This window comes from Rhinoderma darwinii, chromosome 4 (genome assembly GCF_050947455.1).
Source record: "Rhinoderma darwinii isolate aRhiDar2 chromosome 4, aRhiDar2.hap1, whole genome shotgun sequence".
Classification (NCBI taxonomy): Eukaryota; Metazoa; Chordata; class Amphibia; order Anura; family Rhinodermatidae; genus Rhinoderma; species Rhinoderma darwinii.
The window spans coordinates 4,824,510-4,833,962 of NC_134690.1; the positions used below are offsets into that span (position 1 = coordinate 4,824,510).

The window sequence follows — 9,453 nt, forward strand, 5'->3', positions numbered from 1 at the left end:
TGCATGGCTTGCGGGTTGCAGAACAATCAATATCCAAGTTTCTGTAGTGTAGTGGTTATCACGTTCGCCTCACACGCGAAAGGTCCCCTGTTCGAAACTGGGCAGAAACAAGGAACTGTGTCTTCCTTTTAACACAAAGAAAGCCTTTAAATTTGTCAAAATTTGGTTTCTGCAATGGTCGGTTTTTGTATCAAGTGGAAGTTTCTGTAGTGTAGTGGTTATGACGTTCGCCTCACGCGCGAAAGGTCCCCTGTTCGAGACAGGGCAGAAACATGCAATTTTTTTTGTTGGCGCTAATTGGCTGGATTATATTTCTCAATTCGTTTCTGCATGGCTTGCGGGTTGTGGGTTGCGGAACAATCAATATCCAAGTTTCTGTAGTGTAGTGGTTATCACGTTCGCCTCACGCGCGAAAGGTCCCCTGTTCGAGACAGGGCAGAAACATGCAATTTTTTTTGTTGGCGCTAATTGGCTGGATTATATTTCTCAATTCGTTTCTGCATGGCTTGCGGGTTGCAGAACAATCAATATCCAAGTTTCTGTAGTGTAGTGGTTATCACGTTCGCCTCACACGCGAAAGGTCCCCTGTTCGAAACTTGGCAGAAACAAGGAACTGTGTCTTCCTTTTAACACAAAGAAAGCCTTTAAATTTGTCAAACTTTGGTTTCTGCAATGGTGGGTTTTTGTATCAAGGGGAAGTTTCTGTAGTGTAGTGGTTATCACGTTCGCCTAACACGCGAAAGGTCCCCTGTTCGAGACAGGGCAAAAACATGCAATTTTTGTTGGCGCTAAGTGGCTGGATTATATTTCTCAATTCGTTTCTGCATGGCTTGCGGGTTGTGGGTTGCGGAACAATCCAATCAATATCCAAGTTTCTGTAGTGTAGTGGTTATCACGTTCGCCTCACGCGCGAAAGGTCCCCTGTTCGAGACAGGGCAGAAACATGCAATTTTTTTTGTTGGCGCTAATTGGCTGGATTATATTTCTCAATTCGTTTCTGCATGGCTTGCGGGTTGCAGAACAATCAATATCCAAGTTTCTGTAGTGTAGTGGTTATCACGTTCGCCTCACACGCGAAAGGTCCCCTGTTCGAAACTGGGCAGAAACAAGGAACTATGTCTTCCTTTTAACACAAAGAAATCCTTTAAATTTGTCAAACTTTGGTTTCTGCAATGGTGGGTTTTTGTATCAAGGGGAAGTTTCTGTAGTGTAGTGGTTATCACGTTCGCCTAACACGCGAAAGGTCCCCTGTTCGAGACAGGGCAGAAACATGCAATTTTTTTTGTTGGCGCTAATTGGCTGGATTATATTTCTCAATTCGTTTCTGCATGGCTTGCGGGTTGCAGAACAATCAATATCCAAGTTTCTGTAGTGTAGTGGTTATCACGTTCGCCTCACGCGCGAAAGGTCCCCTGTTCGAGACAGGGCAGAAACATGCAATTTTTTTTGTTGGCGCTAATTGGCTGGATTATATTTCTCAATTCGTTTCTGCATGGCTTGCGGGTTGCAGAACAATCAATATCCAAGTTTCTGTAGTGTAGTGGTTATCACGTTCGCCTCACACGCGAAAGGTCCCCTGTTCGAAACTGGGCAGAAACAAGGAACTGTGTCTTCCTTTTAACACAAAGAAAGCCTTTAAATTTGTCAAAATTTGGTTTCTGCAATGGTCGGTTTTTGTATCAAGTGGAAGTTTCTGTAGTGTAGTGGTTATGACGTTCGCCTCACGCGCGAAAGGTCCCCTGTTCGAGACAGGGCAGAAACATGCAATTTTTTTTGTTGGCGCTAATTGGCTGGATTATATTTCTCAATTCGTTTCTGCATGGCTTGCGGGTTGTGGGTTGCGGAACAATCAATATCCAAGTTTCTGTAGTGTAGTGGTTATCACGTTCGCCTCACGCGCGAAAGGTCCCCTGTTCGAGACAGGGCAGAAACATGCAATTTTTTTTGTTGGCGCTAATTGGCTGGATTATATTTCTCAATTCGTTTCTGCATGGCTTGCGGGTTGCAGAACAATCAATATCCAAGTTTCTGTAGTGTAGTGGTTATCACGTTCGCCTCACACGCGAAAGGTCCCCTGTTCGAAACTTGGCAGAAACAAGGAACTGTGTCTTCCTTTTAACACAAAGAAAGCCTTTAAATTTGTCAAACTTTGGTTTCTGCAATGGTGGGTTTTTGTATCAAGGGGAAGTTTCTGTAGTGTAGTGGTTATCACGTTCGCCTAACACGCGAAAGGTCCCCTGTTCGAGACAGGGCAAAAACATGCAATTTTTGTTGGCGCTAAGTGGCTGGATTATATTTCTCAATTCGTTTCTGCATGGCTTGCGGGTTGTGGGTTGCGGAACAATCCAATCAATATCCAAGTTTCTGTAGTGTAGTGGTTATCACGTTCGCCTCACGCGCGAAAGGTCCCCTGTTCGAGACAGGGCAGAAACATGCAATTTTTTTTGTTGGCGCTAATTGGCTGGATTATATTTCTCAATTCGTTTCTGCATGGCTTGCGGGTTGCAGAACAATCAATATCCAAGTTTCTGTAGTGTAGTGGTTATCACGTTCGCCTCACACGCGAAAGGTCCCCTGTTCGAAACTGGGCAGAAACAAGGAACTGTGTCTTCCTTTTAACACAAAGAAAGCCTTTAAATTTGTCAAACTTTGGTTTCTCCAATGGTGGGTTTTTGTATCAAGGGGAAGTTTCTGTAGTGTAGTGGTTATCACGTTCGCCTAACACGCGAAAGGTCCCCTGTTCGAGACAGGGCAGAAACACGCAATTTTTTTTGTTGCCGCTAATTGGCTGGATTATATTTCTCAATTCGTTTCTGCATGGCTTGCGGGTTGCAGAACAATCAATATCCAAGTTTCTGTAGTGTAGTGGTTATCACGTTCGCCTCACACGCGAAAGGTCCCCTGTTCGAAACTGGGCAGAAACAAGGAACTGTGTCTTCCTTTTAACACAAAGAAAGCCTTTAAATTTGTCAAACTTTGGTTTCTGCAATGGTGGGTTTTTGTATCAAGGGGAAGTTTCTGTAGTGTAGTGGTTATCACGTTCGCCTAACACGCGAAAGGTCCCCTGTTCGAGACAGGGCAGAAACATGCAATTTTTTTTGTTGGCGCTAATTGGCTGGATTATATTTCTCAATTCGTTTCTGCATGGCTTGCGGGTTGCAGAACAATCAATATCCAAGTTTCTGTAGTGTAGTGGTTATCACGTTCGCCTCACGCGCGAAAGGTCCCCTGTTCGAAACTGGGCAGAAACAAGGAACTGTGTCTTCCTTTTAACACAAAGAAATCCTTTAAATTTGTCAAACTTTGGTTTCTGCAATGGTGGGTTTTTGCATCAAGGGGAAGTTTCTGTAGTGTAGTGGTTATCACGTTCGCCTAACACGCGAAAGGTCCCCTGTTCGAGACAGGGCAAAAACATGCAATTTTTTTTGGCGCTAAGTGGCTGGATTATATTTCTCAATTCGTTTCTGCATGGCTTGCGGGTTGTGGGTTGCGGAACAATCAATATCCAAGTTTCTGTAGTGTAGTGGTTATCACGTTCGCCTCACACGCGAAAGGTCCCCTGTTCGAAACTGGGCAGAAACAAGGAACTATGTCTTCCTTTTAACACAAAGAAATCCTTTAAATTTGTCAAACTTTGGTTTCTGCAATGGTGGGTTTTTGTATCAAGGGGAAGTTTCTGTAGTGTAGTGGTTATCACGTTTGCCTAACACGCGAAAGGTCCCCTGTTCGAGACAGGGCAAAAACATGCAATTTTTGTTGGCGCTAAGTGGCTGGATTATATTTCTCAATTCGTTTCTGCATGGCTTGCGGGTTGTGGGTTGCGGAACAATCAATATCCAAGTTTCTGTAGTGTAGTGGTTATCACGTTCGCCTCACGCGCGAAAGGTCCCCTGTTCGAGACAGGGCAGAAACATGCAATTTTTTTTGTTGGCGCTAATTGGCTGGATTATATTTCTCAATTCGTTTCTGCATGGCTTGCGGGTTGCAGAACAATCAATATCCAAGTTTCTGTAGTGTAGTGGTTATCACGTTCGCCTCACACGCGAAAGGTCCCCTGTTCGAAACTGGGCAGAAACAAGGAACTGTGTCTTCCTTTTAACACAAAGAAAGCCTTTAAATTTGTCAAACTTTGGTTTCTCCAATGGTGGGTTTTTGTATCAAGGGGAAGTTTCTGTAGTGTAGTGGTTATCACGTTCGCCTAACACGCGAAAGGTCCCCTGTTCGAGACAGGGCAGAAACACGCAATTTTTTTTGTTGCCGCTAATTGGCTGGATTATATTTCTCAATTCGTTTCTGCATGGCTTGCGGGTTGCAGAACAATCAATATCCAAGTTTCTGTAGTGTAGTGGTTATCACGTTCGCCTCACACGCGAAAGGTCCCCTGTTCGAAACTGGGCAGAAACAAGGAACTGTGTCTTCCTTTTAACACAAAGAAAGCCTTTAAATTTGTCAAACTTTGGTTTCTGCAATGGTGGGTTTTTGTATCAAGGGGAAGTTTCTGTAGTGTAGTGGTTATCACGTTCGCCTAACACGCGAAAGGTCCCCTGTTCGAGACAGGGCAGAAACATGCAATTTTTTTTGTTGGCGCTAATTGGCTGGATTATATTTCTCAATTCGTTTCTGCATGGCTTGCGGGTTGCAGAACAATCAATATCCAAGTTTCTGTAGTGTAGTGGTTATCACGTTCGCCTCACGCGCGAAAGGTCCCCTGTTCGAAACTGGGCAGAAACAAGGAACTGTGTCTTCCTTTTAACACAAAGAAATCCTTTAAATTTGTCAAACTTTGGTTTCTGCAATGGTGGGTTTTTGCATCAAGGGGAAGTTTCTGTAGTGTAGTGGTTATCACGTTCGCCTAACACGCGAAAGGTCCCCTGTTCGAGACAGGGCAAAAACATGTAATTTTTTTTGGCGCTAAGTGGCTGGATTATATTTCTCAATTCGTTTCTGCATGGCTTGCGGGTTGTGGGTTGCGGAACAATCAATATCCAAGTTTCTGTAGTGTAGTGGTTATCACGTTCGCCTCACACGCGAAAGGTCCCCTGTTCGAAACTGGGCAGAAACAAGGAACTATGTCTTCCTTTTAACACAAAGAAATCCTTTAAATTTGTCAAACTTTGGTTTCTGCAATGGTGGGTTTTTGTATCAAGGGGAAGTTTCTGTAGTGTAGTGGTTATCACGTTTGCCTAACACGCGAAAGGTCCCCTGTTCGAGACAGGGCAAAAACATGCAATTTTTGTTGGCGCTAAGTGGCTGGATTATATTTCTCAATTCGTTTCTGCATGGCTTGCGGGTTGTGGGTTGCGGAACAATCAATATCCAAGTTTCTGTAGTGTAGTGGTTATCACGTTCGCCTCACGCGCGAAAGGTCCCCTGTTCGAGACAGGGCAGAAACATGCAATTTTTTTTGTTGGCGCTAATTGGCTGGATTATATTTCTCAATTCGTTTCTGCATGGCTTGCGGGTTGCAGAACAATCAATATCCAAGTTTCTGTAGTGTAGTGGTTATCACGTTCGCCTCACACGCGAAAGGTCCCCTGTTCGAAACTGGGCAGAAACAAGGAACTGTGTCTTCCTTTTAACACAAAGAAAGCCTTTAAGTTTGTCAAACTTTGGTTTCTGCAATGGTGGGTTTTTGTATCAAGGGGAAGTTTCTGTAGTGTAGTGGTTATCACGTTCGCCTAACACGCGAAAGGTCCCCTGTTCGAGACAGGGCAAAAACATGCAATTTTTGTTGGCGCTAAGTGGCTGGATTATATTTCTCAATTCGTTTCTGCATGGCTTGCGGGTTGTGGGTTGCGGAACAATCAATATCCAAGTTTCTGTAGTGTAGTGGTTATCACGTTCGCCTCACGCGCGAAAGGTCCCCTGTTCGAGACAGGGCAGAAACATGCAATTTTTTTTGTTGGCGCTAATTGGCTGGATTATATTTCTCAATTCGTTTCTGCATGGCTTGCGGGTTGCAGAACAATCAATATCCAAGTTTCTGTAGTGTAGTGGTTATCACGTTCGCCTCACACGCGAAAGGTCCCCTGTTCGAAACTGGGCAGAAACAAGGAACTGTGTCTTCCTTTTAACACAAAGAAAGCCTTTAAATTTGTCAAACTTTGGTTTCTGCAATGGTGGGTTTTTGTATCAAGGGGAAGTTTCTGTAGTGTAGTGGTTATCACGTTCGCCTAACACGCGAAAGGTCCCCTGTTCGAGACAGGGCAAAAACATGCAATTTTTTTTGGCGCTAAGTGGCTGGATTATATTTCTCAATTCGTTTCTGCATGGCTTGCGGGTTGTGGGTTGCGGAACAATCAATATCCAAGTTTCTGTAGTGTAGTGGTTATCACGTTCGCCTCACGCGCGAAAGGTCCCCTGTTCGAGACAGGGCAGAAACATGCAATTTTTTTTGTTGGCGCTAATTGGCTGGATTATATTTCTCAATTCGTTTCTGCATGGCTTGCGGGTTGCAGAACAATCAATATCCAAGTTTCTGTAGTGTAGTGGTTATCACGTTCGCCTCACACGCGAAAGGTCCCCTGTTCGAAACTGGGCAGAAACAAGGAACTGTGTCTTCCTTTTAACACAAAGAAAGCCTTTAAATTTGTCAAAATTTGGTTTCTGCAATGGTCGGTTTTTGTATCAAGTGGAAGTTTCTGTAGTGTAGTGGTTATGACGTTCGCCTCACGCGCGAAAGGTCCCCTGTTCGAGACAGGGCAGAAACATGCAATTTTTTTTGTTGGCGCTAATTGGCTGGATTATATTTCTCAATTCGTTTCTGCATGGCTTGCGGGTTGTGGGTTGCGGAACAATCAATATCCAAGTTTCTGTAGTGTAGTGGTTATCACGTTCGCCTCACGCGCGAAAGGTCCCCTGTTCGAGACAGGGCAGAAACATGCAATTTTTTTTGTTGGCGCTAATTGGCTGGATTATATTTCTCAATTCGTTTCTGCATGGCTTGCGGGTTGCAGAACAATCAATATCCAAGTTTCTGTAGTGTAGTGGTTATCACGTTCGCCTCACACGCGAAAGGTCCCCTGTTCGAAACTGGGCAGAAACAAGGAACTGTGTCTTCCTTTTAACACAAAGAAAGCCTTTAAATTTGTCAAACTTTGGTTTCTGCAATGGTGGGTTTTTGTATCAAGGGGAAGTTTCTGTAGTGTAGTGGTTATCACGTTCGCCTAACACGCGAAAGGTCCCCTGTTCGAGACAGGGCAAAAACATGCAATTTTTTTTGGCGCTAAGTGGCTGGATTATATTTCTCAATTCGTTTCTGCATGGCTTGCGGGTTGTGGGTTGCGGAACAATCAATATCCAAGTTTCTGTAGTGTAGTGGTTATCACGTTCGCCTCACGCGCGAAAGGTCCCCTGTTCGAGACAGGGCAGAAACATGCAATTTTTTTTGTTGGCGCTAATTGGCTGGATTATATTTCTCAATTCGTTTCTGCATGGCTTGCGGGTTGTGGGTTGCGGAACAATCAATATCCAAGTTTCTGTAGTGTAGTGGTTATCACGTTCGCCTCACGCGCGAAAGGTCCCCTGTTCGAGACAGGGCAGAAACATGCAATTTTTTTTGTTGGCGCTAATTGGCTGGATTATATTTCTCAATTCGTTTCTGCATGGCTTGCGGGTTGCAGAACAATCAATATCCAAGTTTCTGTAGTGTAGTGGTTATCACATTCGCCTCACACGCGAAAGGTCCCCTGTTCGAAACTGGGCAGAAACAAGGAACTGTGTCTTCCTTTTAACACAAAGAAAGCCTTTAAATTTGTCAAACTTTGGTTTCTGCAATGGTGGGTTTTTGTATCAAGGGGAAGTTTCTGTAGTGTAGTGGTTATCACGTTCGCCTAACACGCGAAAGGTCCCCTGTTCGAGACAGGGCAAAAACATGCAATTTTTTTTGGCGCTAAGTGGCTGGATTATATTTCTCAATTCGTTTCTGCATGGCTTGCGGGTTGTGGGTTGCGGAACTATCAATATCGAAGTTTCTGTAGTGTAGTGGTTATCACGTTCGCCTCACGCGCGAAAGGTCCCCTGTTCGAGACAGGGCAGAAACATGCAATTTTTTTTGTTGGCGCTAATTGGCTGGATTATATTTCTCAATTCGTTTCTGCATGGCTTGCGGGTTGCAGAACAATCAATATCCAAGTTTCTGTAGTGTAGTGGTTATCACGTTCGCCTCACACGCGAAAGGTCCCCTGTTCGAAACTGGGCAGAAACAAGGAACTGTGTCTTCCTTTTAACACAAAGAAAGCCTTTAAATTTGTCAAACTTTGGTTTCTGCAATGGTGGGTTTTTGTATCAAGGGGAAGTTTCTGTAGTGTGGTGGTTATCACGTTCGCCTAACACGCGAAAGGTCCCCTGTTCGAGACAGGGCAAAAACATGCAATTTTTGTTGGCGCTAAGTGGCTGGATTATATTTCTCAATTCGTTTCTGCATGGCTTGCGGGTTGTGGGTTGCGGAACAATCAATATCCAAGTTTCTGTAGTGTAGTGGTTATCACGTACGCCTCACGCGCGAAAGGTCCCCTGTTCGAGACAGGGCAGAAACATGCAATTTTTTTTGTTGGCGCTAATTGGCTGGATTATATTTCTCAATTCGTTTCTGCATGGCTTGCGGGTTGCAGAACAATCAGTATCCAAGTTTCTGTAGTGTAGTGGTTATCACGTTCGCCTCACACGCGAAAGGTCCCCTGTTCGAAACTGGGCAGAAACAAGGAACTGTGTCTTCCTTTTAACACAAAGAAAGCCTTTAAATTTGTCAAACTTTGGTTTCTGCAATGGTGGGTTTTTGTATCAAGGGGAAGTTTCTGTAGTGTAGTGGTTATCACGTTCGCCTAACACGCGAAAGGTCCCCTGTTCGAGACAGGGCAGAAACATGCAATTTTTTTTGTTGGCGCTAATTGGCTGGATTATATTTCTCAATTCGTTTCTGCATGGCTTGCGGGTTGCAGAACAATCAATATCCAAGTTTCTGTAGTGTAGTGGTTATCACGTTCGCCTCACGCGCGAAAGGTCCCCTGTTCGAGACAGCGCAGAAACATGCAATTTTTTTTGTTGGCGCTAATTGGCTGGATTATATTTCTCAATTCGTTTCTGCATGGCTTGCGGGTTGTGGGTTGCGGAACAATCAATATCCAAGTTTCTGTAGTGTAGTGGTTATCACGTTTGCCTCACACGCGAAAGGTCCCCTGTTCGAAACTGGGCAGAAACAAGGAACTATGTCTTCCTTTTAACACAAAGAAATCCTTTAAATTTGTCAAACTTTGGTTTCTGCAATGGTGGGTTTTTGTATCAAGGGGTAGTTTCTGTAGTGTAGTGGTTATCACGTTCGCCTAACACGCGAAAGGTCCCCTGTTCGAGACAGGGCAAAAACATGCAATTTTTTTTGTTGGCGCTAATTGGCTGGATTATATTTCTCAATTCGTTTCTGCATGGCTTGCGGGTTGCAGAACAATCAATATCCAA

General features: G+C 44.2%; 28 non-coding genes across 28 annotated transcripts; all 28 read left to right on the forward strand.

Moving 5' to 3' along the window:
- Window positions 1-37: 37 nt before the first annotated feature.
- Window positions 38-110, forward strand: TRNAV-CAC (transfer RNA valine (anticodon CAC)). Its single transcript has one exon. It is a non-coding gene; the product is annotated as a tRNA-Val (tRNA).
- Window positions 111-371: 261 nt separating this feature from the next.
- Window positions 372-444, forward strand: TRNAV-CAC (transfer RNA valine (anticodon CAC)). The gene has a single exon. It is a non-coding gene; the product is annotated as a tRNA-Val (tRNA).
- Window positions 445-871: 427 nt separating this feature from the next.
- TRNAV-CAC (transfer RNA valine (anticodon CAC)) lies at window positions 872-944 on the forward strand. The gene has a single exon. It is a non-coding gene; the product is annotated as a tRNA-Val (tRNA).
- A 91-nt stretch (window positions 945-1,035) lies between these two features.
- Window positions 1,036-1,108, forward strand: TRNAV-CAC (transfer RNA valine (anticodon CAC)). The gene has a single exon. It is a non-coding gene; the product is annotated as a tRNA-Val (tRNA).
- Window positions 1,109-1,362: 254 nt separating this feature from the next.
- TRNAV-CAC (transfer RNA valine (anticodon CAC)) lies at window positions 1,363-1,435 on the forward strand. The gene has a single exon. It is a non-coding gene; the product is annotated as a tRNA-Val (tRNA).
- Window positions 1,436-1,526: 91 nt separating this feature from the next.
- On the forward strand, window positions 1,527-1,599 carry TRNAV-CAC (transfer RNA valine (anticodon CAC)). The gene has a single exon. It is a non-coding gene; the product is annotated as a tRNA-Val (tRNA).
- Window positions 1,600-1,860: 261 nt separating this feature from the next.
- TRNAV-CAC (transfer RNA valine (anticodon CAC)) lies at window positions 1,861-1,933 on the forward strand. Its single transcript has one exon. It is a non-coding gene; the product is annotated as a tRNA-Val (tRNA).
- A 427-nt stretch (window positions 1,934-2,360) lies between these two features.
- TRNAV-CAC (transfer RNA valine (anticodon CAC)) lies at window positions 2,361-2,433 on the forward strand. Its single transcript has one exon. It is a non-coding gene; the product is annotated as a tRNA-Val (tRNA).
- A 91-nt stretch (window positions 2,434-2,524) lies between these two features.
- Window positions 2,525-2,597, forward strand: TRNAV-CAC (transfer RNA valine (anticodon CAC)). Its single transcript has one exon. It is a non-coding gene; the product is annotated as a tRNA-Val (tRNA).
- A 254-nt stretch (window positions 2,598-2,851) lies between these two features.
- On the forward strand, window positions 2,852-2,924 carry TRNAV-CAC (transfer RNA valine (anticodon CAC)). Its single transcript has one exon. It is a non-coding gene; the product is annotated as a tRNA-Val (tRNA).
- Window positions 2,925-3,509: 585 nt separating this feature from the next.
- On the forward strand, window positions 3,510-3,582 carry TRNAV-CAC (transfer RNA valine (anticodon CAC)). The gene has a single exon. It is a non-coding gene; the product is annotated as a tRNA-Val (tRNA).
- A 258-nt stretch (window positions 3,583-3,840) lies between these two features.
- TRNAV-CAC (transfer RNA valine (anticodon CAC)) lies at window positions 3,841-3,913 on the forward strand. The gene has a single exon. It is a non-coding gene; the product is annotated as a tRNA-Val (tRNA).
- Window positions 3,914-4,004: 91 nt separating this feature from the next.
- On the forward strand, window positions 4,005-4,077 carry TRNAV-CAC (transfer RNA valine (anticodon CAC)). The gene has a single exon. It is a non-coding gene; the product is annotated as a tRNA-Val (tRNA).
- Window positions 4,078-4,331: 254 nt separating this feature from the next.
- TRNAV-CAC (transfer RNA valine (anticodon CAC)) lies at window positions 4,332-4,404 on the forward strand. The gene has a single exon. It is a non-coding gene; the product is annotated as a tRNA-Val (tRNA).
- Window positions 4,405-4,989: 585 nt separating this feature from the next.
- Window positions 4,990-5,062, forward strand: TRNAV-CAC (transfer RNA valine (anticodon CAC)). Its single transcript has one exon. It is a non-coding gene; the product is annotated as a tRNA-Val (tRNA).
- Window positions 5,063-5,320: 258 nt separating this feature from the next.
- TRNAV-CAC (transfer RNA valine (anticodon CAC)) lies at window positions 5,321-5,393 on the forward strand. Its single transcript has one exon. It is a non-coding gene; the product is annotated as a tRNA-Val (tRNA).
- A 91-nt stretch (window positions 5,394-5,484) lies between these two features.
- On the forward strand, window positions 5,485-5,557 carry TRNAV-CAC (transfer RNA valine (anticodon CAC)). The gene has a single exon. It is a non-coding gene; the product is annotated as a tRNA-Val (tRNA).
- Window positions 5,558-5,815: 258 nt separating this feature from the next.
- On the forward strand, window positions 5,816-5,888 carry TRNAV-CAC (transfer RNA valine (anticodon CAC)). The gene has a single exon. It is a non-coding gene; the product is annotated as a tRNA-Val (tRNA).
- Window positions 5,889-5,979: 91 nt separating this feature from the next.
- Window positions 5,980-6,052, forward strand: TRNAV-CAC (transfer RNA valine (anticodon CAC)). Its single transcript has one exon. It is a non-coding gene; the product is annotated as a tRNA-Val (tRNA).
- A 258-nt stretch (window positions 6,053-6,310) lies between these two features.
- On the forward strand, window positions 6,311-6,383 carry TRNAV-CAC (transfer RNA valine (anticodon CAC)). The gene has a single exon. It is a non-coding gene; the product is annotated as a tRNA-Val (tRNA).
- Window positions 6,384-6,474: 91 nt separating this feature from the next.
- Window positions 6,475-6,547, forward strand: TRNAV-CAC (transfer RNA valine (anticodon CAC)). The gene has a single exon. It is a non-coding gene; the product is annotated as a tRNA-Val (tRNA).
- Window positions 6,548-6,808: 261 nt separating this feature from the next.
- Window positions 6,809-6,881, forward strand: TRNAV-CAC (transfer RNA valine (anticodon CAC)). Its single transcript has one exon. It is a non-coding gene; the product is annotated as a tRNA-Val (tRNA).
- A 91-nt stretch (window positions 6,882-6,972) lies between these two features.
- Window positions 6,973-7,045, forward strand: TRNAV-CAC (transfer RNA valine (anticodon CAC)). The gene has a single exon. It is a non-coding gene; the product is annotated as a tRNA-Val (tRNA).
- Window positions 7,046-7,303: 258 nt separating this feature from the next.
- On the forward strand, window positions 7,304-7,376 carry TRNAV-CAC (transfer RNA valine (anticodon CAC)). Its single transcript has one exon. It is a non-coding gene; the product is annotated as a tRNA-Val (tRNA).
- A 98-nt stretch (window positions 7,377-7,474) lies between these two features.
- On the forward strand, window positions 7,475-7,547 carry TRNAV-CAC (transfer RNA valine (anticodon CAC)). The gene has a single exon. It is a non-coding gene; the product is annotated as a tRNA-Val (tRNA).
- A 422-nt stretch (window positions 7,548-7,969) lies between these two features.
- TRNAV-CAC (transfer RNA valine (anticodon CAC)) lies at window positions 7,970-8,042 on the forward strand. Its single transcript has one exon. It is a non-coding gene; the product is annotated as a tRNA-Val (tRNA).
- A 91-nt stretch (window positions 8,043-8,133) lies between these two features.
- TRNAV-CAC (transfer RNA valine (anticodon CAC)) lies at window positions 8,134-8,206 on the forward strand. Its single transcript has one exon. It is a non-coding gene; the product is annotated as a tRNA-Val (tRNA).
- Window positions 8,207-8,628: 422 nt separating this feature from the next.
- On the forward strand, window positions 8,629-8,701 carry TRNAV-CAC (transfer RNA valine (anticodon CAC)). The gene has a single exon. It is a non-coding gene; the product is annotated as a tRNA-Val (tRNA).
- The last annotated feature ends 752 nt before the right edge of the window (window positions 8,702-9,453 follow it).